At 27.8% G+C, this 23,583-nt stretch overlaps 1 long non-coding RNA gene across 1 annotated transcript in view; it reads left to right on the forward strand.

Moving 5' to 3' along the window:
* Nucleotides 1–23,583, forward strand: part of LOC129960798 (uncharacterized) — a 317,867-nt gene that overhangs the window by 173,388 nt on the left and 120,896 nt on the right. Inside the window, exon 2 of the long non-coding RNA XR_008783689.1 lies at nt 2,934–3,006. This is a non-coding gene — a long non-coding RNA (uncharacterized LOC129960798). The remainder of the gene's footprint in view (nt 1–2,933; nt 3,007–23,583) is intronic.

The raw sequence follows: 23,583 nt of genomic DNA on the forward strand, positions 1-23,583 counted from the left end.
GTATGTCTGTCTGTACTTTTAAAAACATGTAAACGCGATAACTTAAAAACGTAATGACTTAATAATATGAAATGTGAATGTGATTTTATGATTACATTTGTAGTTATGTACAATTTTTTATTTGAAAAAAAAAGCCACCAAAATACAAACTTTTGGAATTATTGCTGTCTGTCATTCTGTGAACATGATCAATGAAAAATGCTTTGACTAGAAAGATACAATTTTATATATGGTCTTCAAACAAAATTTGTAAATTTCTATCAAATTTTGAACGAAATTCATTCAGTGGAAGTCTATCCAATCGATTTTCTTATAAGATAATACAATAGCAATAAAACAAAGAGAGTTTTATTCAAAAAATTTGGTACATTTAAAGTGTAGATTCTATCAAATTTGGATCCAAATCACTCAAAAGGTCCAAGGATTTGTACTTTTACAAGCATGTAAAAGCGATGACTCAAAACCGCAATGACTTTCGATGTTTTCTTTCTAAAGTTGTAGGTTTGTGCCAAATTTTGATTTCAGTTGGTTGGAAAAAAAGTGTCAGAAATACGCATTCGGTTTTGTGGTACTTGAGCATTAACTGAGAGATTAATCACCATGAAAAATAACCAAAAATGGCTCGCTCATAGGGTCTTTCGTAATAACTCTTCATAAATGGCAATGGGTTAATGATACGCAAGTACATTTGTTTGAAGTATGCCACTTTCGCTCGTTCGTTAGGTATAAAGTTGTGCTGTTATTGTTGCGTTTTTTTTTTTTTTCATTTACTATTATAGAATTATTCAAAACCTTTACTGGTACTTTTTTGGAAAAAAAAACCGAATAGAACATAATTAATTTACTTAATGTATTTTTAACTCTTCAAATTTGAATTAAACATCTGTTCTTATATTCTCTAATATATATAACAAAATATATTAAGAAATTGTATCATATTCTATTCAATATTCGATACGCAGTAAATATGTTTTCAAAAGTATTTTATTTCGTTTTCTATTTTTTATATAATTAATACTTTCTTCGATCATACTCACGAGTGATTTTGAAGCAGAATATTTTATTTAAATATATTCATAGTCCTATCATTAATAAGAGCCAATTAAAAGCAAATTAGTAAAGAAGAAGCATTGCCCTGCTGTTATAAGAGCTTGTAAACTTGGAGTGTGACAGCCATTGTTCAAGTGCTATCATCATTATCTTTGTGGTTTAAAGTTAAAAGTTCTGCCCCGATATATCTTTTCTGTAACTGAGAAATTGACGTTAAACTAAATTAAGAAAAACTTGTTACAAACAAATGAAAATAATTGTTTTATGAGGTAATAATTTATGTACGCGCGTGCACACACACTCACACACATAATTTCAATGGTTGAATTAAAGCCGGTAAGCTTTGTTAATATATATATATAATATTAGTATCCACTATGGAAGAAGTACTATGGCTATTTTTGGGAAAGATTATTTTAATCGGGAAGCCTGGTCAGATAACAGGAAAATATTTGGGTATCCAAGCTTCAGTATTCACCTAACGGTTCTTGTACCATAACATTAGATTTATCGTGTACCAGGTCTACACACGCGACAGATCTTTAGTGAAATAAGGTTAGTCAATAAGGTTACGAAACTGGAATCTTCCAGTTCCGAAGCCGAAATCTTTTCACTTGGACACCACAGCCTTGAAACTCGAGAGAGAGATGTTTATACGAAAAGTTGAAGAGTGTTTGTGAAGAAGTTTGATTTGTAGACGAAAAGTTATGCGAAATTAAGAGAATTGCCATTTCATCATAACGAACGGCTTTGGTGTCTTTATTGTTTTGATAATTTCAATTCCGTTAGAATGGTGTAAAGGGAATTTTAACCTTTTACAAATAATTCTTAACAATATTTAAATTGCCCGAAAGAGAAGTCTTCAAACGAAATAATTCTTTAGAAATAAACTGTATGCTGATGGTTGCAAAAATATTATATGATAAAAAAAATACAAACAATTTATTTTGTATCGCTGAGGAATCGCATGAAAAAAAAGCATAAGCCATTTTGTTGACTTTGACATAATCAAGTAGAAACGTGTAGCCACTTTTTAATAACATATATTTAACATTTTAACTGACATGATTATGACTTGAGGGATATAAAAGAAAACAATATTTGACATCTTCAAAATAATTAAAACTCCTTCAACGAAGAGTCAGAATTTTTCTGTTAGAAAGTCTGCTTTCTTCCGTTATGTTTCAGGAAAATTAAATTAATTATTTTAATCAACTCTTCAAAATTTGCAATGAGTGACACCAGAAAGGTCTGCATAAATAAAACATATATGAATATTTTCTTATCCTTAATTGCTTATTTCAAATATCTTTTAATTCTGAGCAAAAAGATTTTTCTTTTTTGGAAATTTTAGAATCTAAAAATGAGCATAATGTTTTGAATAAACATATTTTATAGCGTGAGAAAAAAGGTAGCAAATGTGAAAAAAACATTTATCAATATCATTTTTTTTTTTGCATCTACCAAACATAAATAACTTTAGAAGCTTTGGTCTATTTAGAAAACAAAACAAAACAAAAACTTTAATAAGAAGAAAATATAAAAGATATGAATATTTTCCTATCATTAATTATTTATTTCAAATATCTTTTAACTCTAAGCAAAAACATATTTCTTTTTGAAAATTTTAGAATTAAAAAATAAGTATAATCTTTTGAATAAACTTATTTTATAGCGTGAGAAAAAAGGTAGAAAATGTGAAAGGTAGAAAATATATCAATCGCATTTCGTTTATTTATTCATTTATTTATTTCTTTTTTTTGCATCCACCGAGCATAAATAACTTTTAGAAACTTTGGTCTATTTAGAAAACAAAAAAGTAAACTTTAATATATTTTCACATTGCATGCATTTACTTATACACCTTTTGTTTGTTTTTTCAGAAAAGAAGAACGCAGACTTCAGCTAGAAATTTGAGAAAACCTACGTGTGGAAATAGTTCTTTGGCAGTAAAAGGTAAGCAATATTTAAAAGTAGTTAAAAAAGAAAAATATATGATTGAATTCCATTCTATATAGGGCAATTAGTTGAATCATTCACAGCAGCAACAGCTTTATCATAAATATCGCAATATAGAAATTTCATTAATGACTAGTATTTTATAATTGATTAGTAATTAGCGTTAATTAGTAATTTCATGCATGGTCACAGTCATGTGGAAAACGTAAGTGTGCATGTCATCTAGCATCTCACTGCACGTTGATTTACATCAGGCAATTATACCATTTTTCCTCCTACCGAATGTGCAGTGCATTCAAAATTAAATTAGCGTAACACATTTCAAAGAATCCCCACCTTACTGAAATGATTCATTTAGAGAAATTTTTCAAAACTTTAAACTATTTAATTTTATAAAGAAATGGCAAATTTCTTCTGATTTTAAACTGCTTTCATTTACTAAAAATATTTCGTATTTTAATCGTATTAAAAGAATATTTCTCGTTTGCTTAGTCTAAAAGATATTTTCCAAACTTTTTGGAGTATTGTTATACGAATCGACAGATATTCATCCATTTAACGGATATGACCTCAATTTTACACTCGCATATACTTTTGATCACCCATTTAACTCTGTGTTTTTGAGCCATAGAGTTCACGTGCATTCTTTGACTCAAAAACACAAAGACGGCTCTAAGACTAATTTCGTCCAAAATTTGATAGAAATCTACAAATATAGCGTTTAAATCAAATAAAAAATTCCTTCATATTAGGTCAAAGTACTATTTGAACTGTTGTATTTACAGAGAAACAGAACTGTTCCTTTTTTTGAATCAGAAAAATTCAAATTCGGTAATTTATGAAAATACCGAGTGAGAATCTTCTGAAGATTACTTGTTTATTTTTTATATGAGAAATTCAAAAAGCTACAACTTTAGATCAGAAATTTTAAACAATTGAAAAATTCAGTTCTGCAACTGATAATGAAATTGTAGATATCTATTTGTTATTACTCTTGGTTCTTTTTTCATTGCCCACGTCTACCTAGTTTATTCTAAGGGTGTAGTGAAACTTAATATAAGTCAACTCGAAAAAAAAATTAAATAAAATATACTGCACCGAAATTCGGAGGAAACCATCAATAATATACAATATATATATATACATATATATGCAATACAATATGAAATCCAACCCCACAGAGGTGAGGAGTCACGCTTTTCTAATCTTATCTGTAGATATTTTGGGATAGAAATTTTTTCCTGTGGAAGCAGTCAGAAAAACTTTATTCTTTAACCCTATGCTTATTGTGAGTCACATTGTTTGAACTTTTAAATTACAAACAGGATTTATTCTGAAAAGGCAAAAAATCACGTTAGGTACATCCGTTTTGAAATATTTTATAGCCCAGATCCAGAATATTTCAAAGGTTATATGTTTATTTATATTATTTCTTTTAGTTTCATTTTCAATCTAGATGTATCTAGTATATGAATCAGATTTTATGATAATATGAATAAAATGTAGAGAGGCAGGGAGTTTCCATTCATATCAATCTAAAAATAAGAAATTTATAGGCTAAGAATTGTTTTTCTGTTATTGAGGAAGGGCCTCAAAGAAAAAAAAAAGATTGATAAACTCCAAACTAATCAATTGAAAGTAAAGAAGCATGTTTTGGTTTCTTCAGGGAAGTACAAAAGCTCTATATCCTTTGAGTCAGAAGATCACAGAGTCTGGATGCATGGATGCGTGTATTTTCCTTCCTTACCTCTCAAACAAATGAAATTCAGAAGAAAACATTGATGTTTTGCTGTCACATCTATACTCTGTGTCACTTTTTTTTTCTTACGTTGACGGAAAGAATTTTATTTATTTATTTATTTTTTCGAGGGTTTCGTTGTTTTACTTTTATCGCACAACAGTTGAGAAATCTTTTTTTGCGTCGAGAATTCTGACTGTTCTTTCGAATAAATCGTGGAAAAAATTCACATTCATGCATTTTAAGTGTTTTCTTAAAACTATGCACAGTTTATATAATTTAAATTTAGTTTGGAAGAGTCTTTTCTCGCTTTTTTCCTTTCTTTTCAGGCATATGTTGTAAACAGGTCTTCATTTCTAAATTTAAGGAATTTGATTCCACATTTATATATTTTCAACTTTAATTAAATGAAATTAATTATTTGCAAGTTATCAGTAATCTGATGAAGTAGGTTTTCCAGAAGCGACTCATGAAGGAAGAATGCCTCCCGATTTCATAACATTTTAGTAACAAATAATCTAAGTATGAAGCAATGGTGTTCCCCTAAGAGCATTTCAATTTCAATTAAATTTCATACTGACTGCATTTGTGATTTATAAAGTTTATGATAAAAAATTTGTACCTCTGTTCAACATGTTTGAAACGACAGTTTTAGAAACCCTGATAGAAAAAAAACCACATCTTTAAAATAGTGTTTATTAAATTCAGATTGTTATCTTAAGAATCTAATTAAAGTAAATTAAGGTTATTTTGGAAAAACTGAAAAGATAGAAATGGATATGAAAAAGGAGTAAATGCATTTTGAAACATTCTTATAGATACATAAAAAGTGAAACCTTACTTTTTCGATAAGAAATTGCCCTATTAAAATATCTGAATCTTTAAAATATAATCTATATTCAATCCCTTAATTCGCATTCAGTATGATTTATGAATTACTTTTTGACATCCTCTTATTAAATAGTTTGAACCCTTGTTATTCATTTGTCCTAAGCGCTGTTCTAAAATTGAAAAATATGTATAACCATTAAGAAAAAATTATGGTTTAAAATATTCAAAGAATGATCCAAAAGGATTTCATTATTTTCTATTTTGAACAATTTGCATTGATATTTATGGAAAAAGCAGCTGTCTAAAAATTTGATTAGACTGTGATTCTTTCTAATTCGGAATGTGGGATAATCTTTCGATAAATAATTCAGCATGTCACTTCTTTCAAAAATAAAGTTTCTTTTTCGTAATATGCGTTGACTTTTTACTGGTTTAAATACTATCACAATTTGAATGCTTGTTTTTTCCGAATTGATTTCTACATTTCTTTTCTTTATCAAGAGATAACATTGCTAGAGTTAAAAGAAACTGAGCAGTTAGTTTTCATTGATATTATAAAAACTCATTCTTCCTATCATTAAAACCTAAAATATTTACCACAAAAAATATGTTATTCAGAAGAGTAGAAAAATATCAAATTTAAATTTTCTTAAATGACCTTAATACTATCTGTTTATTTTATATATACTTATTAAAGAATCTTAATTTTTTTTTTGAAAAACTTAGGAACCCTCTTAATTTTAATCTAATCATCTTTTTCCAGAATGAGTTCCATCAAATCGAATTCTCAATATGATCATTTAACTTTTAATTTGAATATCTTGAATAAAGATTTGCTTCATATAAGTTATTGTGGTCCTTGTATCATGTTCAAGATTATAGCATGTCGATCACTTGTACTTGACTTTCCCATATTGCCATGGTTGTTGGTATCAACATGCATCGCAGTAATATCGGCATAACAATCAACTTTTTAATAATATAAAAATAAATTTGCTGAACAACTTTTTTAAATACAATTCAGTTGTTGAACAAAACATTGAACTATTACTACACAGCAGAGTAACTTTAGACTGGATACAACAAATGTATATTTAACTAACCGAATATTGTACAGATTTATAGCTATGTAACACGCATCTTCTGTTTAATTCCTGTTTAAATTGTTCCTGTAATGGATAAGAAAAGTCACCTGCTCAACTTGTGGCCACTAGTGAATAAGCTTGAAAGATCACTTTTTACTTTTCACGGATAGAATAGGCAGGTTCTGTACAATCTTCAAAATCACTCCAACTTGTATTCATGCAAAAAGTTTTCGTCACGAATGTGGGACTAGCCAGAGGAAAAAAGTAAACTCTTTGACCAGTCCATTCTATAAAAATGTTGTTCTGAAAACAGAAATTCAGAAATTATATCCTAAATTTGTATTAAAATAAATAAATAAATAAACGCAAGAGGTTTTTTTTTTTTGTAAATAAATAATCACCAATTCGTGTTTCTATAACATTTTCTAACGATATCGAAATCCTACCAAAAGAAAAGACACATGAACTGCTTTTTTTAGTTAAAAGTAAGCAGATATTTCAGTTTGCCATTATAAATTCATTATTACGATCATAGATATTTGCAACTAAAAATTGAATTCTGAATTTGAGCACCTAGTTCGAGATTTAGTAATTATTTATTATTGTCCAGAAGTAATTTATGAAAATTCTTTGTCAGAAAATTTATTTTATTTAATATTTGGTCGTACGTATTTGTGTAGGTGTATCTTCACATTATTACATTATAGTGCTTCCGGTTTTACCTGATAAGAATCTCTTTTCCATTTTCCCTTAATTTTAGCTGATCCATAGTATCGAGTTTGCGATACGTTTCTGAACTTAAAAATTAGCTAAATCTCTATTGGAAATTAAAATAAAAGCTTATGGTAAAGATTTATTTTGAAGTTAATATCAGACATAAAAATTTCCCATATTTACATAATGGATTCGCGAATCAATACCTTCAATCTTGCCTATGTAATGAGACAAAAGAAGGAGAAAAAACCCCTTTTTTTTTCTTGTCTTAACGTATTCTTAATAACGCTCCAAATTCGAGAATTTTGTTTAAAAAATAACCAGCATTCTTCAGCAGTAGCAAGGACGATGAAAACCTCGAGAAAACTAATTAAATCTGTAACGCATTCTTCCAGAATTAACACTAAAGTACCCAACTTCCTTAAGAGCAAAGAAAAAAACGAGCAATAAATAGAGACACAGAAAGAAAAAAAATAGTGTAAACGAAAAAATTCCTGATAAAATGAGAATACAAGACGCTGTTATATAAAACCAACAACCAAATAATATCTTTTCACATAGAAAATATTAAATCAATAGTTTGTTTCATGCATAGATTATAACAATACTCAACAAATTAAGGTGCTCTTAATGATTAATTAGGGGTGGATTCTTGATAAAGCACTCATCAGAAGGATGCCCGAATGTGATATAAATTGCAATTATGAAAATATAGTGTGAAACGTAAAAAAATGAAATTTATGCTATAATTTCTGATAAAGGAGTTTTAAACAAGTGGGTTCTAACGTAAAATAGGAAGTGAGACATTTTCTTTAAAAATATTTTATTTTTTTTAATTATAGAATACACCTAACCAGAAGATTACGTCGTATTCATGAACTTTTGGACCTATATTATAGACATTTACTTTCTATGAATCGTTTTTTTATTGGGGGGGGGAGTGGTAAAATGTTTAAGATTAGTGTAAACAATTGAAAACATTTTGGACAGGCTATTATAGAAATTCAGTGCTCTAAAATTTTATTTTAATGATAATTTCCCATTAAAATAAGAAATAAAAAATAATTTACTATTTGATATAGATGCCATTTTTTGTCAGTTTCTCTGTCCTGTTATTAATAAAAAAAAGCAATAATCAAGTTTTAAATTGCTGATTATACAGGATATCGATTTTGCAATAATTCATTTATAACATTAAAAGTATCATGAATTTTTTAAAGGAAATAATATCAAAATTATTGATCAACATATGCTTGCTTTATGGAAAGCTCCATTCGCATGAAAGTGGTATTTTTCTGCAATTTCAAATACATTTTTTTCCAAGAAATATAAACGAAAAGAAAAATGAAAATAAAAAGAATATTTTTTGAAAAAATTAACTTTCGTGAAAATTATGTGTTAGTTACACGCTTCTGAAACAATGCTTTATGCAATATTAGTCGCTCTCGCAATATTAGTCAGAAATGACCAATTGTAGGTATGGAAGAACAAAATTCATTGTATGAGTAAAATCTTATCTATAATTGTATTTTTGAAGTAAAGGGAATTACACTATTTTAACTAAAAATAATCATCTTTTGTCGTGATAGAATTAGAAATAGGATTTAATTATTAAAAATTAATTTAGTTTTAATTATTTAATCAAAAGGTTCCATTAGAGTGGAAATTAGACGAAATTTTTTTTTTTTATTTCCTTTTTCTTCAAATTTTCAGCTTCATTTCTGGATAAATGGCTTATTCCGGAATTCCTAACAATTTTGCCATTTTTGTTACAAAAATTTACGATAGTCTAACATGAAAATTGTAGATGTGTTATTTATAAAAAAACATTTTTTTTTAACTAGTAATCTGAGGAACAGAAAAAAATCTTTATAGATTCTATATATTATGTATAATATTTAAACAATGATAAATATTTACAGGGCAGTTACTGCTGTCGTTTAAGCCTTATAACAAAATTAGAGCCAGACAGTGGAGATCTATTTTTTATTAAAAAATAACAATTAAATGTTTCAAAAGCCATTGTTGTATAATTTCTCAAAATGGAAATAAAGCAATAAAAGGAATAAAGATAACTAAAGTAGTTTTTTATTGTGACACTAATCATCAATATAAACCAATCAAAATTTTCTTCATTAAATTTATTTCTCTATCAAGGTAAACTTCACGGTTTGCCGTCAAGTACCAATTCTTATTTAATTCGGAATTTTTATAGTAAATAGTAATTACGTTTTATTTTACACAACAAACACACAGAATCAGTTTAGGTTTAACGCGCACTTTCGTCCGTCACAGCTAATCGGTTAATAAACAGCAATAATTAAATACCGGAAAACATTGATTGTTCAATAATTCAAGTTATTCCTATTTAGCCTTGCTCGAAATAATTACTTAAAGCACTCTTTTGAGGTTTTAATGGGCTATTCTTAATATTCCGTATCCAATTTCAGCCTTTCAGCATTGAATGGATTGATATGAAGCAATTTAAATAATATCTGTTTGTGCTAGATTTAATCACTACTTTCAAAAGTTAAGGTAAATAGTTTTTGATTCCTTTTGTTGTTGATTTAATTAAGAATCTTTGTAACAAGCCTTCGATGTCATATTTCCGTCTTCTAATGCATCCCATTCAGCGCAGCAATTAGTATTTATCGTCCCTTTTATGACGGAGTGGTTGCCATAGTAACAAATGACTCAATCTTTCAGCTGACACATTTATAATTTCATACCCCCATTCTAAAGCACTAGAAGGAAAGATGCTTAATTTCAATTCAAGAGAACTTTCTAACATTGTTACTCATATTATCTGCGCCTCCTTGCAGATTAAAATAGACATAATAGGCGGGCACTACTTGAATGCGGAAGATTTCATCAATACGTATTGTGTTGATTACGAGGTTAATAAGGATGCAATACTTCTCTGAAGCTTTGAATATGTTATTAATTGGTCAGAATTTCCACGTTGTGGGTTAATTCAGAATTTAAGCACTTTAAAATATCCGAAATGCAATTTTTAATTTCAGTGCCCAAACACATCATATTAATTACTGTAAAGGGTGACTGTCAAATTACAATTTATCGCTCTAAAATGTCTCTCGATAATATTTATGTTTCTGTTAGGATCAATTAACATTTATGAATTCGTATTGTTATATTAATATAACATTTCTTAACATTAATTGATGGTTATAGAATTAATAACAAAAAGTGACTATTTTTTTCATTGATCTGTGAGTTCAATAAGCTTATTATTTGCTTAAACTTTTTTTTTTTATCAGCGGTGATACACATTAATATTACAAAAGATTTCTGTAGACTTATTTCGTACAAACCTGGTAGCACTATTAAACAGCCAATAGCAAGGGAATATAATTAACAAAAAAAGGAATAGTTTTCAAATACTAGATTACAAATACAAATGAGACTAAAAACAAAACAAAACAAAAATCTGAAACATGATATTAATACGAGTAAGTTATATTGCTTTCTTGCAATGTGAGTATCACCATTCAAAAGAGGTATTCACAAATATTCTTAATGCATGCCAGGCCAATGTTGACCAAATTTGTTGGCAAACCTAATGGTCATTTGGTGACTTAGTTACTAATTTGGCGACATAATGCGAACAAAATAAAGTTACTAGAAAATGCAAGAAATATAAAGCCATCTCTATGAGCACTCAAATTCCGAACAGAAAATTATATGCATTGTCAGAAAAACCTATATTAATACCAGACAGCAAAAACTAGTTAATTTATTGAATACTCTCGTTGGAGAGTGATATCTTCAGTCGTTTCATGCCGAGTGCGGTCTGTTAGTGTGTTTCCGATTTCTGTAAATATTTTCTTTATATGCGCTTTAGCCGTGTTTTGCTACCTGTGTTTCATGTTTTCTTTTGCCCTCATTATCAATAAAGCATCATTATCTGTTATCGAGATTGTTGGAACTTCCTGCACTGTAGCCACAATGGTAGCATCAGTAATAATATTTATAAAATTTCCTAGCTAACAAGAACTGTTGGGTATAGTCCGAACAAAGAATACCCCATGCCTTTAATCTAAAAGTTAATTTTGATATGTGACTTATTGGAAATAATGCTGAAATGTCTTTCGTGGCTTTTTTTAGTTTCCCTTTGGCGCTTGCTATCCATAATGACCACACTTCCCCAAGAAAGTTTTTTCTTTAATGGGCGAGGCATTAAGAAAGAAAGTTTTCTCTTTTTTAATGCCCCGCGTGTTTTATTCTTGCAAAGAATCCTCTGGCAGTGGTTCAATGGATTTATTTTCCTGTTCCACCATTTCTTTGTTTTGTATTCTTGAACTAGTTGCAAATTATTGAAAATTTTTTTAATCAATACATAAAATGTAACATTCTTAAAAGACTTATAAGCCTCCTATTTACCTAATCTAACTTACATTATAATATTAACAAAAATATATTATAATATTAAAAAATAATTTTTATAATAGTAAAAAAATCATTGAAGCTGTTAATAAAAGTTTAAAGTTAATAAAAGTTAAATTAAATCTGATGAAAGGTACAAAATTAGTTAAAGTTATATATTTTATAATCTTTGTTTTTATTCAGAAATCAGTTTTTTGAATTATAAATCGAATCGAATCAAATCAAAGGTCTAACTAAAATTAACTTTGAATTGAAATTTCCTAGCAATTTTATTATTTTAATTAATTATTTATCTAAATGAAGAAGAAATCATAATAAGCAAATATGCATATTTATAAAATGAAATTAATATACGATTAATAAAAGTATTTATTCAAATATTGCATTCGCTTTTATCTAAATATTTTAATAAACTTGCCAAAAAATATAAACTAAATTAAAGCTGGATTTCAAATTTGAATTGTTCTCTTTGCTTTCTAATAATACAAAATACTATACACAAAAATTTACATTCTGAGAAATTCACAATAAGAAGTTATTGTCAAATTCAAAATATTCCTTCTCAAAAATTTTATGTTTCTCTATGTTTAAATTACCTTGAATTCAAAAAGCATATTCATGAAATTATGCTTGTCTTTCTGTCTGCAATCATGAGATCTTAAAAACACACTAATCCAGATTGGTGATATTTGGTATGTGGTGTTTTCCTTAAAATTTCCTTAAAAATCAAGAAGTTAGGGCATTTAATGCAACATACAAGTTTATCACCAGACTTAAACATCAATACCAAATCCACTACACGGTTATCTGTCTGTCGGTCTATCGATTTATGTAAAGATGAAGACGATAAATACAACAAGTTACATAAATGAAATTCAATACTTTGTCTTAGGATTAAAAGAAATTCATCGAATTTTGAATACAATAATTTTATTGGAAAATGTAAACGTTGCATTTTCGATTTTCTTCATTAAGGTGCAAAGCTTAGCAAAACCTTTCTGTATTATGAAAGTAAATATGAAAACCGAGGCAAAACATCCTGCTTTTTTGAATTAAAAAATAGCACCTGTTTACAATTATACAAAATTATAGCATTAGAAGTTAATTTCGCTTAAAAAAATATTTGTTTAGCTGTAAAATGCGGTCTTATAAATTTTATATCCGCAACTACTTTAAAAAATGAAATTCAACTAAAAATGAAAAGTAGAATATAAGTTCTACTTTTTTATTTTTATATGTTCTACTTTATATTTGTTCAGTATAAGGGTAAAATAGGAATCAATCTATATAAATAGAACTTTATATATTTTTCAAGAGGTGCGAAGAAAAATTTGTGGTCTTCCGAAATTGAAAAGAATAAGAAATTTTATTTAAAAACTTATAAAGACCTGGTTTACAATGACAAAGATTTATAATATTACAAAATTATTTCCCATAAAAAAGACTTTCCTATTGTATAATATAGTTTTATAGAATTTTTAATATCCTCTATTATTTTCTAGAAAATAAAATACACCAAAAAATGCAACAATAGTTCTGGTGTCAATTCAATACGATTTTAAAAAATGAATAAAACTATATCAGTAGCATTTAAATCAATTGTCAAGAGATATAACTTTGCTTTTTGTGCTTCCAGGTTTGAATAGTCTCCTTTTATTTCGAAACATATGAAAAGACTTTGATTTACTGAGGCAAAGGTTTATAACTTTACAAAATTATTTCCTGTATAAAACATTTCTTTTCCTGTAAAATACAATCCTATTCCTATTTCCCGCTTCTGGATGAAAATGTCGATAGCATTCTCCGGGTATTGGAAACCTGCATTCTGGGATTTAAAAATGATCGAGATGTGTCCCGAAACATGATTCAAATATCTAAAAGTTTGGGATTTCAAGTGATTGTGGGAAACGGCTGGTCACTCAGTCCAGTGGCGCTGAGAAATTCCTCAGGTGCAAAATCTTATTATTTATCTCCTCCAGAAAAACTAGAAACATCTGAAGATTGCAGAAAGAAAGAGTTCTTTCTGTGGTAAAATCTGTGTTTTGTTTGGTCACACATTTTTATTCCTTTTACTTTTGAAAAAAAAATACTCACGTGACAACTTTTTTTTTTTTTACTCCTGTTCGTAGAACATAATATTAGATAAGAATTCTTTACATAATGATGTTTCAACCAGTTATTTGAAGAATTCCTTAATGCAAGGTTTAGAATTTTTCTGGGTTATTTCCAAATTGCGCACGCGTATTTTTAGTGATACACTTATGTTATGCATTTTTGACTACGCATATTTTTAGTGATATTCGAGTCAGTCTGAAATATTATTTCATTGCGAGCAGACTATTAGTTTTGATGATTTTGTTAGAAATATACATAAAATTATCTTTAGTTAAAAGTTTAATAAAAATATAGGGAAGTAATAAAATAATGTTTCGTGTTAAGTAGAATAGAAAAATCTAAGTAGTTTTTGCTAAAACTGCCCAGCGGAATAGATACAAATTTCTTATGCAATTTGTAGAACACATTGGAAAATAAATTTCTCAAAAACATTTAGAGACAGAAATCACCGATGGAAAACATTTGGGTGCTGTCAGAATTGAAATGTCGTCATTAATTACAATGAACTACACGTGGAGAGTGGATTATGAAAAACGTTTGGAATTCAAATGTTAAGAAATTCATTTTCAAAAACTTGTGAAAAACGTAATTAATCTTCCAGAAAATCTGTTATTGATTAACATCACAGACCATATTAAGCCACAGAATGAAATATCAGACCAATGGCCCTATGAAATATTTTCTATATTTTGATCAACCGTATGATATTTCATTCTGTCACTTTTGTTACTTACTTTGTGGAATCCATATCACTATGCCATTCTACAGTCTGTATATCAAATTTAGCTTTATTCCATGTATAAGTTTTTTATTTGTCGATGCCTCCAAACGTGGAATATTTTTATAACCACAATGTCATTCCCTCTAACATATTAAAATTCATTTATATTCTATTTATTTAATAAAGCCTATTATTTTAGACTATCGCCTTTACTGTTCATATATAAACAATATATAAAAGTAGGCATTTGCTTTTCAAACAAAAACAAAAGTCAGGAACTACGTAAAAATATTAACTTTGTTTTACACACATTAGTCTCTTATCGTGCTGTGTACAAATGAATAGCAATTATTTTACTCATACGAATTGTGGAAGCCCTCTTTACATTTAAAAGAAGGATATAAAGTTGTACTAAATCAATCAAGATCATAAAACTAATGTAACATCAAATGTTGTTATTAGCACTTTGAAAGTATCACAGAAAGAAGAATTCACATAGAAGATAGAAGAAAACATTTTGCTATCTTAATGAACAGAAGTAAACTATTTACCATAGTTTCATTAAGACATCTATCAATCTTAGTTATAAGATCCTATTTTGTTCTGATAATTCAATTTCTGACATTTTTCATTATTCAATCAATCAAATTTCCATAAATGGAAAACATCTGTGAATAGAACTTTTTCTGGAATACTTAATTTTTATTCGAAAAACAATTTCTGTACATCAAATAAAATTTCTATAATCGAACAAACTTTTTCCTTGAACATTTACGTTTAAACTAATTGCGGTGAAAAAGAGTGTCCGACTTTGATTCATTAGAGGAAATATAAATTGTATAAAAAAGGGCTATTTTATCGATTTCGAATGCAGTGGAAGTTCACGGAAGATAAGCAGGTTGTTTACGTCTTAGGTCGTAAACACAATAAACGTCTGGCAGAGAATAGGACGATGTTCTTAGATTCTATTCCATGAGTCCCTTTTCTAACTTAGAATGAGATTTTTTCTTTAAATTCAGTTAAGCTTTGGATTTTTTATTGGAACACAGTACTTAAATAGAAATCCCTCACTGTGAGAAAAAATTTAACTTATAATAAAAAAACAACAACTAATAAATAAATATATAGTTCTATATTTTGCATAGGAGAATACATTTATAACACATAATAAATTTACAAATAATATATATATATATATATATATATATATGTATGTTTGTATTTTTCTTTCAAATATATTTCTTTGGCAGCTTAAATTTGAGTCTTCTTCAACCCTAAAAAATTAAGTGTGCTAAACATTTTTAGTTGAAAAGAATGAAAAGTTGCAATAATTATTTATGCATACCGATCTTTTTTATTCAGGAGTATTCGAATTTAATATATTTGTCTCATTTGACTGCGTATATATGTTTTTATCAACATATTTTAATTAAAATTTTATTTAAATGGGGAAATATTGTTAAATATTTATTATATATTCTTCATCGTATTATTCTTCATTATTATTATGTTTTTTTTAAAAAAAATTCTTTCAATTTATTGTTTCTGAAAAATAGTTAGCCCATCTGATTGATACAGTCTTACAGTTGCTTAAAAACATCAGTGAAAAGAGGTAATTAATTTATGTTCTAATAGTTATTTATTAAGATCCATCCATTAGATTTTTATGCAATAATTCATAGAAATTATAAAATAATAATTGTAAATGGCTAAAATAAAATAGAATGCAAAGTACCTTTAATAACCCTACGGTTAATATCTCATTCCTATATTTTTTATAGGTATATTAAAAAAGAATGGAAACTTTATCCCCGAAATGCTAAAAAATATATTCAATTACTTGCAATAATATCACAAATAATTACTACATTTCAGGAATGTTTCATTATTCGTATAATTTTAAAATTAAATATTTTATTGATTATGTTTAATGATATTAATTAAAATGTCAAAAATGACAAAACATACTAAGATAACAAAGCTATAAATTATATTTTTCTCATTGCATTTGAAAATGAATACAGAGAACGGGAAGAGTCTAGTTTGTTTCACTTCATGAATAATATTTTAAGAAAAGGCGGCAAATTTTCCCATTCACTTTGAAGCCAACGTAATTATTATTTGTACAGATAAAGAATGTTCAATCATTATTACTAAATACAGGATACTTTTCATGATTGTATATCAGGTATAATTACTTTCCATATCTAATTAAAAGCTGAATCCTGATATCTTAATGAAATTCCATTTAAATTAATATACTTTTATCCGCTTTTACTTAACATGACTTTTTAATGTTTGCAGATTCAATGTTTATTATAATAAAAATTCATTGTATTCCTGTGCTGCTATTTATTTGAAATTTTGTGCAGTTGTGAATTTTATACGATAATATAATACTTTAGTATTTCAGAATTTAATTAATATTATTCGATTAGTTTTAATTAAATTTTGATTTTATGTGAAAGACGATAATTTTTGAAATATATTTATGGTTTTTAATGGTTCTAAGAAATTCTTAAATTAAAGTTAACTTACCGTTAATAACATATAAAAATTGCACAAGAGTCTTCACAGATTAAAAAAAAACTTTTTTTTAAATATCATCAAATAAGCATAAATTAATTGATGGTCTGATTAGCGTTTTCTCATACAAAAATTATGATTTAAATGAGTTAAAAAAATTGCACTATTAGTTGAATTGTTTGTCATAATTCTTACTACCTATTTCAGCTAGTCATAATTTTAAGAAAAATAATTGGATGACTTAATAGCAGGAATTTTGAATACTTTGGTCATGGTACTTGTTTCTTTTGTAAAATAATGAGCAATTTCTTTCAGTAAGAATTTATTCAGAAAATCTTCCGCACTTTTATGGTCCACACAATCTTTTCTATGTAACAATAGAATTTTTTTTTATCTAACAATAGAATTTTTCAGTTTTTGTCATTGAATACCTAGCAAAGATTTTTTTTTAAATTGAGAATTTTAACATTTTATTATCTTTAATTCAAACGATGTTACGTAGTAATGAATATGTCATAATCCATGCAATATTTTGCATTAATTTCCATATTTATCTGGATTTCATTACGTCAATATCTGGGCCGTAAAATGCAATAAACCAACTGTTAATATATAGGAAGAATTATTTGAGCCATAATTCCTTATCTTATGAAATTCTAAATCTTGAATTATTTTAAAGCATTAAAAACATTATTGCTGGAAAACAGGAGGAAAGAAGGACTCTTATTTTTTCCCAAATATTCTAGGTTTTTACAAATTAATACCTTTATTTAACGGCAGGTACATCATTTTATAGGAAATATTAGTCTTTTATTGCACAGATATTGCTACACGAACAGCACATCACCTTTAATTCAATTAAGCAAATGGAATCATAATTAATATTACCTGTAATCTAAGCCTGTCTCAACTACAAAATGATTAAATCTCTTATTCAAAACGTACCTTCAATTACTTATTGTACCTGCAATTTCTCAGCGGCAATGCCAAAGGTCAAGTCAAAAGTGTAACAAACAATGTGACCCGCCACTTCCGTATCTTGAATGGAATTCCTTATCTATTTTGTCAGGCAATGCATAGAAGCCTTAACTGTAGCTTTATAATAAATTTGGACGGGAAACAAAAGGTCCATTTGTATTTGTTGCTTTTGCATGTCGACTGTGGTGAGTAATTATTGCTTGCCTAGAGCGACAATAATTAGTTTCGAAGATGTAAATTACCATCTAAAGTAGAAATCAGAGGTCGTTTAATATTCATCTGAATTAAAGATTTGCTTCAAGAGACACTAGAAATGTCAGTAAATGAATATTAATGGTATTTATCTCTACCATGTCAATATCTTTAACAGATGCGAAAAAATTATTGTCTTTTTTAATTTCAACAAATATTTCCTAAAGCAATTGTTTGTTTTTGTCTCTTAATATTGGGCATAGACATGACTTTTAATTTTAAAATCACATAAATCCAAAATAAAACGGTAGATTTTAATAATAATCAAATTCTTGAAGTAAATGCTTAGATTCCTTTATTAAGTTATTCTATGAATTCTATTATTAAAGTACATTTTTTAATCAATTGCTTAATAGATTTAGAATCATAATAAACTTAATTAGAATAGGAAGACACCAATGCAAATTACATCAAATATCCGATCTTATTGGGACAATACATTAATATGTGATGCTTTTGTGAATGAAATCATGAAAATCTGCCATAAGAAATTCTACAAATGGAAAATATTCTAAGAAACCCAGAATTATTTTAAAATTCAAAATATATTATCAAAGAAAAAAAAAGACATGAAAATGTTACCCTGAAAAACTTGTATATCTTACATAAATCCGATTCTTCATACCAATAGTCCTAAATTTTTCAAAACTATATGAGAGTAAAAGACTGTCGACTTTCTCCAATATAGTTTGTTTTAAGTTTAACAAACTTCCAATCCGTCAGATACAAAAATATACGTGAATTTTCCTTGCAGCGTATATATGTATATAAATATAGACAGCTGGATAGAAGTTATAAATATATATATTCTGTCGTAACTTAATCCAAAAGAAGCGGAGAGAAGCGAGTATTCAATTTAAATAAGAAAGACGGACATATTTTCGAATTTTATTGCGTTACAACGCCTGTCACGTTTCTGCCTGGACAAAGACACGTACGATTTTTGAAAACGAGTAAACCTTCTGTCATTTAGGTTCTTTTCTTTGTATGGTAGTTCGTTTTCGCTAGACATTCAGACATTGACTTGGTATGTTTTTTTCAAATCGTGTTCATCCGCCATATGTGTTCGTTAGCAGGTCAGTACAGAGAAGAGTTTCAGTGAAGCAAAAAACTTGCCAAAATACACTGATATATTTTTCTTGTCTTTCTCGTATAATAACCTATTTAAGACTGTGGTGGTCAGACGGAAAATTATTGCATTTTTGATAAGAGATTTCTACGTAAGAGATTCGAGATCTAATTTTATTCAAAAGTCATCTTATGTGAACATGGTATTTCTTAAATCTGATTGTATCTTGGAGAAGAAGGAGCCATCTCTTGCCATGCTCCCATCATTAGAAATTGCTTCAGAATGTCAACCGTTTCATTGATGTAAGGGCGTAGTACGGAAAAAAATATATAATATTGCCTTAAGAATTGCATAATCATGAATATGAGATTTCTTTTTATTAAAAACTCTTCACCTTATATGTGGATCCGGTTTTCTTTAAATCTGATGTGTATGTGGAATCTTGGTGAACGGATTGTCAGTTCTTGTTTTCTTCAACTGGCAAATTTCGAAGTAATGAATTTAATCCTAAACAATACTAATACCGTTTGCGTAAGGAACTTTATAAAACAAAACAATCTGCAATTAATTTTCTTTTCTTCTTTGTTATCATTATCCAATCAGCTATTATATTGTTTTGTCTGTGCGTCCATTTGTTTTCTATAAAAATTGGTTTATCATTGAACGGTTTCTACAGATATTGGTCTATTAGTTTTAAGCAAATTAAAGAATTCGTATATAGGATGTATGGCAATTAGTAAAAAGAAGTTATTAATGTGAAGGGATCAGTGAATTTGAAAAAAAATATTTAATGCTTGAAACATACATAAGGTTTCCAGACTCTTATTATATCTCTCATCTGTATTCTTGAAAATATCATATATTTTTTTAAATGAACCACTTGCTAGTTAAGCCATGTACTCCAAGAATGATGTTAGATATTTTTGTTTTTCTTAAAAACTACTATATATATATATATATATATATATATATATATATATATATATATATATATATATATACAATGGTGGCCAAAATTGTGGACACTTTTGAAAATTTTTATGTTTTCTAAATTTGTATGTTAATAGCAAATGTAACGTTTCACAAAATTGAAACACTTACATATCATTTTAAAGGGAATTTAATGCTGAATTCAATACCAAAAGCAAAATTCAAATATTTGCGATACAAAAAAATTGAGAGGCAATAATTATCGAGCTACATTAGATACTGATGACTGCAGTGAGCTAGTTATCAGAGCTTAGTAAGGTAGTCTTTATTTTTTATTACAGCTTGAAACTGGTGTGTCATTGAGCTGACGACAGTTTTAAGCTCTTCCTTCGTTATTGCTTGATGCCAGGAAACAATTATAGAATCAATTGATCCTCTTTTATTTGATGAACGCTTCATATATATAAGAGTTTTCAAACGGTCCCATAAGTTCTCAATAATTTTGAGTTTTAGGACTGTTTCCTGGCCATGATAACAATTCAATACTCTTAGTACTAAACCACGCTTTCGATATTTTTACTGCATGGCAAGGAGATGAATCCTGCTGAAAAATAAATGATGTATTGTTGGGAAAGAGATCACTGAGATAAGGTGTAAGTTTTGGCTTTAGAATAGTGTCAATGTATTTTCTTGCTTTTAATGTCCTATAGATAACATGAAAGAGATCCTCCGTATACCGTAATAGTATTAAAAATAAGAATCTTAATATTTAAATGACTAATATTAAAAACAAACAGTACACATCATTTTAAATATTTCATTTCAGTATTAAAATAAAATATTTTATACCTTGCAAAATTTTTGTTTTTGACAAATATGTTGAGAAATAATTTATTGCTTTATTGAGGATCAGTTATGTTTTCGAATTCCGAGGCTTAAAAATTATCCACTTAACGATCAATGGAGACACAAGTTATTTAATGTATCTAATAACGGAAAACTATCAAAACAGTTTTTTTTAAATTCAATTTTCTTTAACTTTGAATTAAATAAAATAAATTCTATTTACAAACAATATTTTAACATCATGGAATTGAAAATTCAAGAGATTACAGATAAATTTAATTTATCTTGAAATTCGAGTTTAACGGATTAGTGAAATTCTACTGAATTCTTAAAATATTATTATAGGAAGTAAACAACACTCCCCAGCGAAATAAATATGTACAGAATATTTATATTATAAGATCTAGATAATTTCAGCTGTATTATAAATACTTTATCAAAGATATTGTCATGAGGCCAAATATTCTAGTTAATTTAAATACATAGTAAATAATAATCCGATTTTCTCTAATTGAATGACGCTTGGTACTTTATAAAATTTCCCACATTATTTAAAATGATAAAAGTCAATTTTCATAATGTGGTTAACCGTGTATTGAATGAGTGTTTAGCTATTTTAATAGATGGAATCATAACAAAATACAAGAACAAAAATTTATCCTATCGAAATTAAGATCGTCCCTTCGCAGAAATTGAAGAAATAATAAACATCATTTCTGTTCTCATCCCACTCATAATGTTTAACTATGAGATCTCATCGCTAGGAATAACAATTGGAAAGAAAAGAAATTCATATGTAATATTCCTGATGTTTATCTTCGATTCGTTGTTCAATGAGATTCCGAAATCTATTGTGTTTATATTAAATATGAAAGAATGTTCCGTTCTTGTTATTCGAGAATTGTTATTTCTGGTTTTAAATATTTTCAAATGGTAATTTATTACCGTCTTGCAACAACGCCAATGGAAATGTTCAAGTACTGAAATAACCCCCATCATTTATCGAATCTTTAATTTTCGTGACAGTTTCATAGTTATTTTAAATAGGAGTATTAACCATAATTAACTAGTCATAAATACTAAATAAGAACTAAATATCACATCATTTAAAAATATTTCTATTTTTTGGGGAATGGAAAAAAAGCAGATCCATACAAAATTTTGAATATCTTTACCTAACCGAAGCATTGATAGAGTGAATTTTTTTTTCATTTATGGTCTACCACGTGTCATCTAACAATGCAACAGTATCACATATAATCCGCATTAGAGGTATAATATACGGGCCTGGCCGCGGTGACTTGGTGGTAAGGTCTCGACCTCGGATCAGGAAGGCTTCAGGTTCGAGTCTGATAAACCGTTGTGTAAGCGGGTCTGGAGTATGTCAAAATCCTCCGGGGTCAAACATCCTCCTGCTGGTGTGGTATGTAAGTTTGGAGAGGTAGTGCTAGCTCAGGTTTCGTCCTTGTCATCTGATCGCAGTTCAAAATTACAAGGTTCGTCTCCAAATAGCCCTAGTGTTGCTTTAAAACGGGACGTTAATATAACTAAAACTAAAAACTAAACGAATATACAGACCAATATAAAAACAAAAACAGATTATTTATATATAGCTATCATTAGTATCTTTAAGTTATTTTGAATGTTGACTTTAATATTTATTCTTTAAGATTGGTGTCATAGATACAGCGTTTCATTCTGCTCAATAAACAAAATAAGATCAATGAAATTTGTTTTACCTTTTTCCAAATATTTGAAATTAAAAAATAAGATTCTTTGAATTTTAAAGATCAAATTTCTCATTTTAAAGAAAAACAAATTTCGGGACATGCAATCTAACTTTAATCCTAGGAGCTACATAATTTTCCCAACAGCCCAAAAGTACTTCTAATATTCTGAATTACTTTTGATAAGTTGTTTTAAGTACGAACGAACACATTTTTGGATTTAACAAGAAATAAGAAATTAAGGAATACAATAAACTTTTTACAGAAGGTATAAATTTCCAGCCAAGCAAAAAAATTTCTCAAGTGCTTAATTTGGGGAGAAATTCATTAACTTTGCCTTTTTTACGAAAATCAATATAAATACATTAAGCGAAACGGAGAACGAGTCTTTTAAAAAAAGAGTTCATAATATTTAAGTAGTATCATTAGAGTATTAAATCATATAAGTCCGTATCTTGCTTTAAAAAATCCAATTCGAAGTATAAAGGAAACACAATAACTGTAATGATCCTTGTAAGAAAGAGTATTTACCATCGTTAGCTATAAATATGATGACAGACGATAGAAAGGATAGAGTGGTAAAGTTTTAAGAGCTCTGAATTCTTTTTTCTTCTTTCCTTTTGGATAGAGAGGTAAGT

This window comes from Argiope bruennichi, chromosome X2 (genome assembly GCF_947563725.1).
Source record: "Argiope bruennichi chromosome X2, qqArgBrue1.1, whole genome shotgun sequence".
Lineage (NCBI taxonomy): Eukaryota > Metazoa > Arthropoda > Arachnida > Araneae > Araneidae > Argiope > Argiope bruennichi.